We start from the raw sequence: 13,320 nt of genomic DNA on the forward strand, positions 1-13,320 counted from the left end.
ATCCCATGTTGGATTCTGGAAGATTCTTGTAGCTAATATTCTAAGTGCTACACATACCTTAGGCATCATAGGTAGTGGCTCCCCTTGGTTTGCCACTGATATCAGTTGCAAACAACAGAAGTTGCAGAGTTCCTGTAGTGCTTCTATCCACCCTGTAGCACTCCACAATTTCCAAATCATGCAGACCATGAAAAGTTAAATGGGGTCTAAACACCCTTCTCTTTTTTGGCCAAGGCCTATTAGCAGCAACAGCAGCAAAGACTTGGGCCTGTTGCACATATACATGTATAACAGCAACAGCAACCCCTAACATTCTTTCCATGTAGAGTAGTTTCCGTGGCTGTGTTCCAATAGGTTTTGAAATGCAAGGTTAAAACCTCCACTGAGTGTACATAGCTTGTTAAATAGCTCCTCCATCTTGGATTGGCTAATTACCATACAGTTCAGGTGCTTATGCTGTAATTAGCATCCCACAATGTTTACTGTGTTTGCGGGGCTCTACATGACATGTACAGCCACTTAACTGATACAAAATGGCACTCCACCATGTGTGTCGCACCATGATGCGCACATGGCTTTAGTGCACTGAGTAGGCTTTATTGAGTTAATTTTGTATATGTGGAAAGTAGGCAATACAAAATATGGCAAAATCAATGTTTTTCATACATCTGCTCATATTTTCTTGACAAATACAGGGGATACATTTAAAGGCACAGTCACTTTGTAGACAATTTAATGCTAAACAACTTTTGTACTCACATCATCATTCTATTGTGCTTTATTTTAAAGTTATTTCTTTTTGTGTTTTTTTACATCAAAAAATATCTGAATATGTTCATACAAAAAACACTTCTGCTTTTATAAACATTTACATGCTGACTATATTTTACATTCATAGTATCCTGTCATCATGTTCTGTTTTAAAGTCATTCGTCTTTGTAAGCATGAAAAAATATTTTTCTTATTTTTTTCTCAAAATGACTACACATAAAATACTATATACAAGGCTGTCATTTTGTAAACTTTTATGCTAAATTACATGGACTTTATCATGCAAATGCATCCGCTTTAGTTTTTTTTTATATTATGTTATGTTGAAATATGCAAATATGTAAAAGCAAATATGCATAGCACTGTTGCTATAAATGCAAATATTTAATTGAGTTCTAGAACCTGATAATAATGGTAGAATGGTATATTTTAGTGATGATAATGACCTAGTGGTGTTTCAGTTTATGATGATGCTCGAAGAAGCTGGTATGAGCAGCAGCTATATACAAGTGGAAATGAGGTGCTGTTCTGAGACATAACCTGCACATATATGCAACAGTTAGAAATTCACTTAGAAAGTTATGGACAAATGAAGGAATAATGGGATGTAAATGAGAAATGTATGTAAAAGATGGAGCTTAATTATATAAAGGAGACTATCCTCATATTTTGTGATCCATAGTTTTTTTTTTTTTTTTTTTTTGGTACGCAATTGTGTCATGCTGACTTGTGTTATAAAATACAAATCTGCACTTTTTTCATTTACTGCGACTGGCAAATATGCTCACTATTGCTCCAAACCTTACTGTTGTGATGCTTTGAGCTGCTTGTCAGTGCGGTATTAAAATCCAAGTATGCAGAGTAGTGCTAGTGAAGCTAAGAAAGAAATATAGACAGAAATTAACCCACTTGAACTTTGCTGAATAGGAATTACTGTATCAGTTTACCCGGCCATCAGTGCTAAATATGGCCTCTCTCTCAAACTCTACTCAACCTTTTTAATCTAAGCCTCTCCACTGGCTACATTCATGAAGCCTGGAAATGGCCATTGTAATGCCATTACATAAGGGTGGTCCAACCACAAACTCTGGTAACTGTAGACCCTTAAGTAGCTGTAGCTCATCTTCAGTCTTACTGCTACAGGGTAGCTCCCTCCCTGAAGCAACCATCTCACCAGTCCTGGCTGCAAGTATGTGGTCTAACTGGGTTTCCCCCCCTTGTCTCCAAGCCTGACTGTGTGTAGCTGCATGAACACACAGTACTGCATCATCAGAATAATTTCCTATCAGGACATCTGCAGGGATATCCTCAAACATACCTACTTGCTAGCTTCCATTTCCACCCTCACAGTCAAGGTGAACCCTAGCCAAGGGTATTTGGAATGGGGTCCTTCCTAAAGCTCTGACTGGATTAGACTGCCCAGGCAAGTAGTGCTCCTTTGTAACCATTGCAGGCTTCACAATGGCTATGTCAGAGGCTGTCTCTCTCTTAACAATGGTCTCTTTGCCATTCACTAAGATATGATATAACCTCTGGTGGTAGTTTTGTACCCTTGCTGTCTCGAGACAACCTACTGTTGGTATTTTGTCATTCCCACTTACTGTCTCTCCCACCTTTTGTCCCCCACCTTGCCTCTGTGGACATCTACATGCTACATGGCCCCACTGGTTGCATTTAAAAATGTTACCCTAAGTCCTGGATGTGTACCCGGACTAGTGGCTTCCCTGCCACTGGCAGATTCTGTTGATGTAGTATGGTCTGCCCACCATGGGTTCCCTTAGACCCATGAGCAGTACTGGGTGTCCCTTTCCTGTGCAGGGATGCCCTGATTTCAAGGTATAGGTCTCCTTTCTTCTGCAACTCATCTACAGTAAGGCATTGTCTATCAAGTAACCAGATTCTCATCCTCAGACAAAGTGCTAAGGGCTTATTCTATCACCAAAAGGTCTGCCAGCCCTTCAAAAATGGTGACCTGACATCCACTCACCCACCTATGCAAATAAGTGCTTAGTTCACACACACTTTCATCTGCCTTGCATCTATGCTCATGAAACTTTTTCCTGTAAGCTTCAGTTGTTAGCTTAAAAAATGCTAGCAAACAATTCTTTACAACATTATAATTTAGACAGTCATTACCAGACAATTTGGAAAGAAGAGTTACAGCTCTCCCATAGAGTAAGGGGGTCAGGAACTGTACCCAGAGCCCTTGGTCAGCATTACACTGTTTGCATACCCTCTCAAACATATGAATGAAACTAACAAAATTATCCGCCTCTGTAAACTGTGGAAGAAATTTACTGACTTTTGTTGCTTCTGGGGTTCAGTTACTCCCTTCCCCATTACCTCCATGGCTCTGGCAAAAAGTCAACATCTCCTTTTTATGTTGCCTCTCCCTCTCCTTCTGCTCAGTATCCAGGAATAGCAGTTTCTCTTTCTCCTCGGCATGCAGACATCTCAGTCTCTCTGCTGCCTCTATTTCTAAATGCTTGGCCTCTAGCTCAAGTTTTTTTAACTCCAGATAAATTTTGAAGTCCTCTGTGGAAAGATTGAGCTGTCCATTCTCTGAGTGTTGTGCATTTCCATGGCCAGTCTGATCATCTTCCTGGTTACTATTCTCTGATGCAGCTGTGACTAAAGCTGCAGTCATGTCTGCCTTAGGTTGGCAAGCACCAGTCCTTTAGCCTGGCACATCTCAGCCAACTGGCTCCTTGTCAGCCTGCCATAGTCCTGTGATGAAATGCTTGCCTGCTCTCTCTGACTAACTAAGCTAACAAAAGATATAAAACAATTGTGATATGAACCCTGAATGTTCACTGTGTGGCTGATTAAGAGTACAAGCAACTTCAGTGATCACTGTACACAAGCTACAGAAATTCAATATTCACACCACTACAAGCCAATTAATATGTGATGTGGCTATCCCACCACTGTCACCAATTAATATGTGATGCCTGTGCACTGGTCCAGTAATCAAGGAACCTAAATTCTCACCACTAACATCAGTGAGGGATGTGCACATTGGGAGGATGATAGGTACACTCACAGTAAAGTACAATTTCCCTTAAGTGCACACAGAGATCACAGTCAATCTGGGGCTATTTTCTCCCTGTCTCTCCAGATCCCCAGTAAGACACCCCACTAGCACAGCTATAGGGTTAAGATCTCAGCTGAGTGGTCAAGCCAATATCTTCAGCACCTTCTCTGTACAACCAGTGCTTCGTGTCCCTGCCCGAGTAGCTGACACACACACTTTGAGATTAGATTTATATACAAACACACAGACACTCTTGGGGAAGGCTGGCACAGGTTCACCAGCTATGCCCCCTTATGCCCAGGCTGTAAGGTAGTTATCACTGCCACCAACCATGTCCTATCAGCTACTATAAAGGCCCTTACCAAAGGGTGCCTAATTTTACTGTGTAATGTTACTATTATCCAAATGCTAAGTGTGACTAAGCCTTCAAGGCTATTTAGGAGTGGCTTGTACAGTGTTACCAAATACATGCAAGTACTCTAAGAGCTTAAATACCTTTAAACAAAACCAGCCACAATTAAAAAGTTTAAATATATTTAATAATAAATAATAAAAGCCCAAGACAATACTCATTAACCCAACACAGTGACAACAGAGTTCAGAATCACAGGAAATACTGTAAAACAACATTGCAGGACAGTCTCACATAAATAAAGAAAACATCTAGACTGATCTTATTATTTTCCTATATATCTCTAACAGAGATGCTATGGTATAAGTCTTACTTGCAAATCAAGGCAGATACAAGTGCTGAATGAATGTTTACAGGACCAAGACAAGATACAAAATGCCCAGACTTTCTTTCTGAGATAGTTCTTAAATTAATAATGTACATTATAGGTTCGTAGGTTCATAGATAGGTACTAGGCTATTGGCTCAAGGGCTTACATGGCTACAACAAGGTTCCATAGCTTACGCCACCCAAGAAAGTTATTTTCCTGTGCCACTGTTGAGCAGAGACACAGAAGTGATCCCCGGGGTGCATTTCCTATTTCCCATCCACTCATCAAGATTTTTCTTGAAGAGTGCTAATGAAGAACTTTGCTTGACATAGATGGGTAGCTTGTTCCAGAGTATAGGAAGTCTCTGGGACAGGGATCTATCCCTCCAGCATGTCCTGTTTATTGTGGTGACAATGTTTAGGTCCCTAGAGCGTGTAGCTCGGAGGGATTGGGATTTCTTTAGGTGTAGCATGTCCAACAGCTCTGGGTTTGACATAGCATTATATGTTAGGCAGAGATCACCTTGGAGTAGACGATATGCTACGGAGTAAAGCTGGAGTCACTGCTGGGTCATCTCAGATTACATCATTCATATCAACTCTGCCTGTAATTTCCAGGCCAACAGGAACTTAAAATATAACACCTCAGTGTTAAGAATACTTATCTTTCAGAAGCTGACACTTATTTCTAAGAAACTTGCCTGGAAATGGAAATCATAAAACTGTGAAACACCTTTACATTTGAAACCTGTAATTACCTCTGTTTCCAGACAATAGGAAAGCCTACAACTCTATGTATTCTGTCTGCTGTGAGCTGAAACAGAGATAACAGAGTCATAAACAATTTTCACTTATTTTCTTAGAGTTTGAAAGTTAACTCTGTATATTCAGGCCTTTACCATCAACACATAAATTTGCATAGGCATGTAGTTTATACACAATTCTGCTCTTTTCCAGCAGGGTGCACTGTGTTTACATTCTTGAAGCTCAGTACAGAACATATTGTTTTCTTACATTTCTAAGGCAAGCATACAACAAATCATATTACTATCCACAGATGACATAGAATTGTTTACAAAATTCTAGTTGGCCGGGCTGCCAGCCTTCACAGTTGCTGCAATATATTATTTTAAATAAGTAAAGACAAGAACAGAAAACTTCAATACTAAATGTATATTTTATGCAATAATAAAACGTGAACTGCATATACAAAATGTATAAAACTGTGTTTAAAAATACACTAAAATTATAGAAGAAACACATGCTATGCACAAACACCTCTTTGAAATATCAAAAAAGATAATCAAGAAGTAGTTTATATTGATTGTCCTGCTTTCATTGCACAAGGAAACTTTCATTTTTTCTGTTTTTAAGAGGTGAGTGATTCCCTTTGTCTCTGGAGCACTTTAAATGAAATGTATCCTGTAGGGAATAGATTCACTTGTATTTCTGCATCTCTTATACTCTTGCTCCTCCTCTTCCTCCTGCAATGTAAGAAATGACTGAAACTCAATACGACTGACAATTATGAAGGGAACACACAAGCATGTACATGCAATGCTTAGTATGTGGTTTCCATTTTGCTGAATCAGTCCATTTCTTTCAGCATATCATGTAGCTGCAACAAGTATTATATTCTAGTCGCACCATCAAAATGGTAATAGAAATCTTAATAATGAAACTTTTCCATTTAGGTCCACATTGCCAACCAAACAGAATAGAAATGTTTCATAAATTACATCTCCATCATGTCAGCATATAGTGGCCATCATGTCCTTCTATTTACCCTCCTGTTCACCATGTGCAGTTGACAAGGCAAGGACAGATTCCTTTTTCACACTGGTGATTCTGCTAACTTCTGAAGACATGCATTCTGCTGTTTTTTTGTTCTGAAAGGAAAAGAGCAGAAAGAAATTTTTTATTTACTCTTGTCTTTTTCCATACTTCTACTGCAATTACAAACAAAGCAATGAACAGCCATTGATATTATTGATATCAAGGATACTCTATAGCACATTACTCAAAGAAAATGTTACAGATTAATATGTTTATTCAAAGCATCAAGACACAAATAACCCCCAAAAAGTATTCAGTGGTTAACTTCCTATCATTGCCTCAGTACTGAATCATGGTCAAATGGGGTCCTAGGCAGGGTAATGGACCAAAACCTCCCCTCGGCAGCCATTCCAGTATCCTATTACTTGTATCCTCCCATTACCATAAAGAGTATTCAAATGTGTCAGTGTGCACAATGTTTTCTTTTACAATGATTACAAAGATATAGATTTTATTTAGAATGTTTATTTCAAAATTCATAGCACCCAAGCACTGATGATCATTTAAAGCAATCTAATCTACCATTGAAAACAAACATTCCATGTGTAACAGGAAACCTTTATTTCTCTGTAACTCACATTCATCAAAAATGCATTGAAATGTACATTCATTGAAAATGCATCATGTCAGTGGTGAATTGGGTTTACCTTATGCTCCAGGCTGTTTTTCAAACCATGGGTGTCATGCAGACACATTTTAGGCCTATGCATAAATGCATGTGTTCTTTGATTCACATTCCTGTTGTTATAAATTATATTTTTTGTTTAATACGACACCTTTTTTATAGTATTTTAAATTTACAGTTTTGATTTATGTTTTCAGTAAGAAGTGAAATGAAATGTATGAAGCAATATTGATAACAAGTATCCACTTCAGAAGATTGAAATTATAAAAGGCCACTCAAACTGCTGTCATTATAATCCACCAATATCTGTACTCAACATTTAATGCCACTTTATTGACTGTGTACACATAGCATGTCTGATTGTGAAAAATGGCCAAAATAAACTGTTCCAATTTGCTTTATACAAATGCATACTAGTCTTCCAAAGAGAGACTAATAACCTCTTAATTTTTTTTATCTACAGACATCTCCCAAACCAAGCAACTATAGCTACATTGCTGACTTCATCCTTCTCCGATATCTGTGTCAAAAAATAACAGTAACAATTATCAAAGTCACATACTTCAAATCTGTTCACATCAACATACAGTAACCACAGTATTTCAACCTAATACACACACACACACACACACACACACACGCACACACAGTCTTGCAAAGCCAGATTAAAGACGGTTTAAAAATGACCAGATAACAGCATAAGGCACTTTCATTCACAGAGAGTTCTGCACCCCTACCAGCAGTTATAGCTAGTATGTTAATGGCATCCACCCCTTATTGATAAGAAAAAATAAATTACTTGTACCTTATTGGCAGCTTTAGATGAAGTATATAAAGGTTTACCTTTACATGTGCGTATTGCACACGGCCTCGACCGACAATTATTCGAAAGACAGTTTGCAAGGTTTGCAAACGATGAATGGAAGAAGGTTCGAATGTGCAATGAGTGAATGCACAGTGAGATTCGCTCATTGCACATTCAACATTCTGGGGCAGATTGCACTATAGTGGGGAGTTGGAAATGGTTCCTTTCCCCGCTGTAGTTCGATCTCAGAGTTAGAATAATAAAGTAGGGGGGTGTGGGGGGTGCAGCCCCAACATGGGGGGTGCAGGTGGGGCTTGCCCCCCTGCATTACACTTTATCTAATTTTGTTGTCGACATTTATGTTCGAAACTCAGTGAATTGGCTGTTTGATTTGCTGCTTTTCGAACATTAACAACTGTCGCTGTTTCCAGTTTCATTTTTTTCGATGCGAATATATAAATACTCGCACAAGTGTGATTCAAGATTATAAAGGTAAACCTATATAAAACTGTGCAAAGATTACTAGCATCAGACCATAAGATCCAGCCATGTGAAGCAATTTAAATAGAAGAGTATGTATAACAAACTCCAGCTTTATTCCGTAGCATATCGCCTACTCCGAGGTGATCTCTGCCTAACATATGAAGCTATGTCAATCCCAGAGCTGTTGGACATGCTACACCTAAAGAAATCCCAATCCCTCTGAGCTACATGCTCTAGGGACCTAAACCTTGTCACCACAATAAACAGGACACGCTGAAGGCATAGATTCCTGTCCCAGAGACTTCCTATACTCTGGAACAAGCTACCCATCTATGTCAAGCAAAGTTCTTCATTAGCACTCTTCAAGAAAAATCTTGATGAGTGGATGGGAAATAGGAAATACACCCTGGGCATCACTTCTGTGTCTCTGCTCGACAGTGGCACAGGAAAATAACTTTCTTGTGTGGCGTAAGCCATGGAACCTTGTTGGCTAGGCTTACGTAGGCCCTTGGGCTGATAGCCTAGTACCTACCTATGGACCTATGAACAGCAGAAAAATATAAATTGGATGATAACATATGCTTAGTCAATATCAGCTTTTGTTCAACAACACACACACAAGTCATACAAAAATCAGAAATATTACTGCATGCAACATACTATTTTAAAGGGGGGGGTTACATTTTTGCAGGACACCTACATCTCATTTTTGATCTCCAGGTACATTTTCTGTTATCAAAAATAGCTATCCTGTCTGACATCACTCAGTACAGGTCTGACCTACTTAAATGGCTTACAAATGTTGTATTATGGAAGCATATATCTCCAGAGTCAACAAAGCTGGATCATGCATAAATGGGGCTCTATACAAGATAATGAATCAGGCCCCCACCAGTCATAACAATGTCCCGTGTTATTTGGCTATCTCTCTCTCTCCAGTTGCCACAGGCACCATACAAACCTGTCAGCATCCATACTATTTTCTTCTTTAATTTTACAATTATTACAGAGATTTGGATTTTATTTAAAATGTTAATTTCCAGTTTTACACACTAAACATGGACATCTATTTTCAAAACAAAACTATCTCACATTGAAAACAGGCTTAGCATGAGAAACTGCAGACTTCTCTTCCCTTGAAATTCACATTTAGTGAAAAAGCATCAGGTGGTCCATTAACTACTAGACAAGTTCTGATATTCACCCTCAAATAACATACAGTGAAGTATTAATCAACATGTATGTGAAGGGTACAGGAACTCAAATGACAAATGTATAATGCATTTGCTAACTGCCTAGGGCAGCCCACTGTACGCAAGCGTTTGTTTTCAGAAGCAGCCCAGGAGTACTGTCTGGTGAAGTAACTTGGCAGAGTCACATAGAAGAAAAAATGAAGGCTAAGGGAATCAAACCATCTACATGAAGCAGTCCTTTAATAGCATATAGCTGAGGGTGAAGTACTGGTTATACTATAGCAACAGAATCAACTGAGATAAAGAGAACAACGCACAAAGTGGAGAAGGTGATACGACAATATGTGAATACAGAAGAATGGGAAACCTGGACAAGAAAGGTGGGATGAAAAAATAACATGATATAACAACCTGTAACAGTCCTGACAACATCACATTGTGAGTACTGGACCTGTACTATACTGTGAATGTCACTATAAGGAATGCATGATACCGTTAGGGGAGTTGATTGATCAATGCAGTCGACATGCAGGTATATCCACTGTTTATTGACAATGTGAGCCACTGCAGCAGTCAGAGTAACAGAGGTCATAAAGCCCATGCATCAGACAAATGTAGCACAGGTACAGATTGATGACACCAGAAAGTAAGCCTCAGGGGAACTGAGCCCATGACTTTCCCACTGAATGTTTCCACTGTAGTACACTGACAAGGTGAGCCACCTCACTGCAGCAGTCAGTGTAAAAGAGATCATAAAACACACATCAAGGAAATGTAGTACATATGCAGACTGCAAACTGAACAATTGAAAAAACATGCAACCCCTGGGAACCTGAAACACACAAGCACTGCATTTACACAGTATGAATACCACATTGAGTACATTGAGCTTTTGAAGGAGTTCAAACAAAGGCATTACTTGTACATTATTATAGCTCATTATGCCAAGCGATGCTTAGCTAATCTGCAAGACTGATTAGTACATGCCAAGGATTTTTCATAAGTTGCGCCATAAGATGCGGAGTACCATTTCTCTGTGGTTGCATATGGCCATTAATGGTCTTCTCTGTCAACTGTTGTATAACGTATGACCACAGAAAGATAATTTTGAATTATAAGCCCTTTTTAAGCATGTGTGTAGTGTCTTATGTTTTGACTGCATGATCAATATGAAATGGCAGTATAGGACAGACATGAAAAGAGGGAAGTAAATAGAGGGTGGAACACAAGGTGAGCAAATAAGGAATGAGCAGAATACAGGTGGGATAGAATCCCATGTTTTTCAACTTCTTAGCTCAACAATAGTAGAAAAATCCATAAACAGATTGGTTATAAAGTGCCAAACTCCATGATATAATTTACAATCTGATGATAGGGATGTTTCATTTCACATGGAAATGGAAGCCAGGATATGAAGAAAAGAGATATCCGCCTTCAAGTAGTTGAACCCATGCATTTGTGACTTGTCTAGATCATTGTATTAGCATGGTATAGCATTGACGTACCTATAACAAAAGCTTCTGGAAAACATATTTCAGGGGAATTGTATCCATGAAAGCAAGAAATACGAAATGTACCTAAACAGATTTCAGTCACTGCTTTCATCAACAATATTCTGTAGATCACTGCATTAGCATGGCATGCCACAGAAGCAATCAAATGAATAGTTTCTGGAAAACACATTTTGGGGAATGCAACACAATGGTAACAAGAAAAAAACATGCCTGGATGTAGTTAAACCTATCCCTCTATTACTGATATTTCCAGTCCAAGGGCATTAGCCAACTACACCACAGAATCATAATGAGTGTGTCAGTATAATACATTTCAGGAAAATGGGACACATGATAGCTAAACAAGAAAAATGCAATTAAATGAGTTTAATTCATGGCCTTTGGCCATGACATTCTGTAGACCAGTGTATTAACAAGTGAAGTCACAGCGAAACTTGGAGTAAATAGGTCAGAAATGCACATTTCATGGAAATGTTAGAACAGTACTGAAGACTGAAAACTGAGCACAGGAAAATAAAAGATTAACATCGGGGGTTAAACCCTGTATTGACAATGTACACATCACTGCATGGCTATGCTGAGCTATGGAAGCTGTTACATACACATTATATTTACCTTACTTCATACCGATATGGTAAGTTATTTGTGCAAGATACAGGTATTATAACAGAAGAATACATAGTCATCAATGGATTTGAACCTCTGGCCAACTAATTAACATTCTACAGACTAGTGCATTATCAAGTAAAGCCATTTGAGAACTCATAGTGGCGGGGTCAGAAATCTCACATTTCAAGGGAATGTTAGAACAGTGTTGAAGATGGAAACTGGACATTGGAAACAATATATCAACCATAAAGAGATTAAGCCCGTCTGCCATTGTACTGACAAGGCACATCTCACAGCATAATGACATTGGGTCATGGAAGCTGTTACTTACATGTATTGTGTTTTCCTTACTTCACATTGACACTAAGTTATTAGCACGACACAGATATTTCAGCAGACTGATACAAGGTAGACATCAATGGATTTGAACTTCTGTCTGACATTTTATAGACCAGTCCATTATCAAATGACACCACAGAACAACTAACAGTGAAGGGGTTAGAATGAACACATTTGAACGGAATATTCTAAAGGTATACAAAGATCATTTCTTTTGCCCAGTGTGGGTATATATGTGGTGTCTATCTATGTTATGACCATTTTATTATTTTAGAAAAGGGAGTGTAAGACAGAGTTAAATTGTGGAACCAAGCAGTGGGAACAACAGAAGGTGAACAAGTACATAATGAGCTGGGTGGAGATTGGATAGGAGCCCAAGTCTCTCAACATCCTATTTCAACAATGGGAAATAAATCCAAACATAAATTCAGTTAAAAGGTGCCAAAATCTGTAGCATAATTTACACATTGATGTTAGGAATATTTACTTTTATGGGAATGTAGCACATAATAGCAAGAAAGGTAACATACACCAGAATGACATTGAACCAATGTCTTTGTTTTTGATATTCTTTAGACAAGTGTACCAGCTGGCAAGCAATGGAAGCAGTAACAGAACATTTTCTAAAAATCATAGTTCAGGGGTAAGATAGGCAGGGTATCAAAACCCTCCATCTAGTGTACTGACAATGTACACATCACTTTGTGAGTAAAATGAACCAAGAAAACTGTTACACTGAAACTTTGCCCTTCACCTTATTTCAGTATTACTTGATGAAGCACATCAATGGTCAGAGCTTGGTGTGTTCAGTTGCTTTTTGTCAGTTTTTGCCATAGAACAAAAATTATCATTTTTGGGGGTTATATACAACCACCACTGTTGATTAATGCCAATTGTTGCGCAATACATGACCACAGAAAGATTATTTTAATGTACAACCTCTTTGTGGGTACGTGTGTGTGTGCTGTGTCTGACTATTTCTGATCAGGTTTAAGGTAGGAAATAAGAATATAGGGCTGAGATGGAAAGGAGACGGACATAGAAAACAAGGTGAGCTTAGAAAACTGAGCTGGATATAGGTGGTTAGGAGCATATCATGATGTCTTAACTCACCACTACTAGAAGACTCAATACTTTCATTGTCAAACTCTGTGACAGAAGGTACATATTGATGATAGCAATGTTTCATTTCAGGGGAAAGGAACACATGAGAGCAAGACAGCATGAGTACATCTGCATTGATATGAAACCATCCATGTGTCACTCACTGTCTTCAAAACTAAGTATTAGCCAGCTGTACTACTTGTTCTTTCAGCTGTTCCCATTAGGGGTTGCCACAGCGGATCACCTGTTTCCATTTCTTCCTGTCCTCTGCATCTTGCTCTGTCAC

At 38.7% G+C, this 13,320-nt stretch overlaps 1 long non-coding RNA gene across 1 annotated transcript in view; it reads right to left on the reverse strand.

The window, feature by feature from the left end:
* Window positions 1-5,898: 5,898 nt before the first annotated feature.
* Window positions 5,899-13,320, reverse strand: part of LOC122801512 — a 73,125-nt gene continuing 65,703 nt past the window's right edge. Inside the window, exon 2 of the long non-coding RNA XR_006364753.1 lies at window positions 5,899-6,415. This is a non-coding gene — a long non-coding RNA (uncharacterized LOC122801512). The remainder of the gene's footprint in view (window positions 6,416-13,320) is intronic.

The sequence above is a fragment of the Protopterus annectens genome, chromosome 1.part0 (genome assembly GCF_019279795.1).
Source record: "Protopterus annectens isolate FY-2018-M chromosome 1.part0, PAN1.0, whole genome shotgun sequence".
Taxonomy (NCBI): Eukaryota; Metazoa; Chordata; order Ceratodontiformes; family Protopteridae; genus Protopterus; species Protopterus annectens.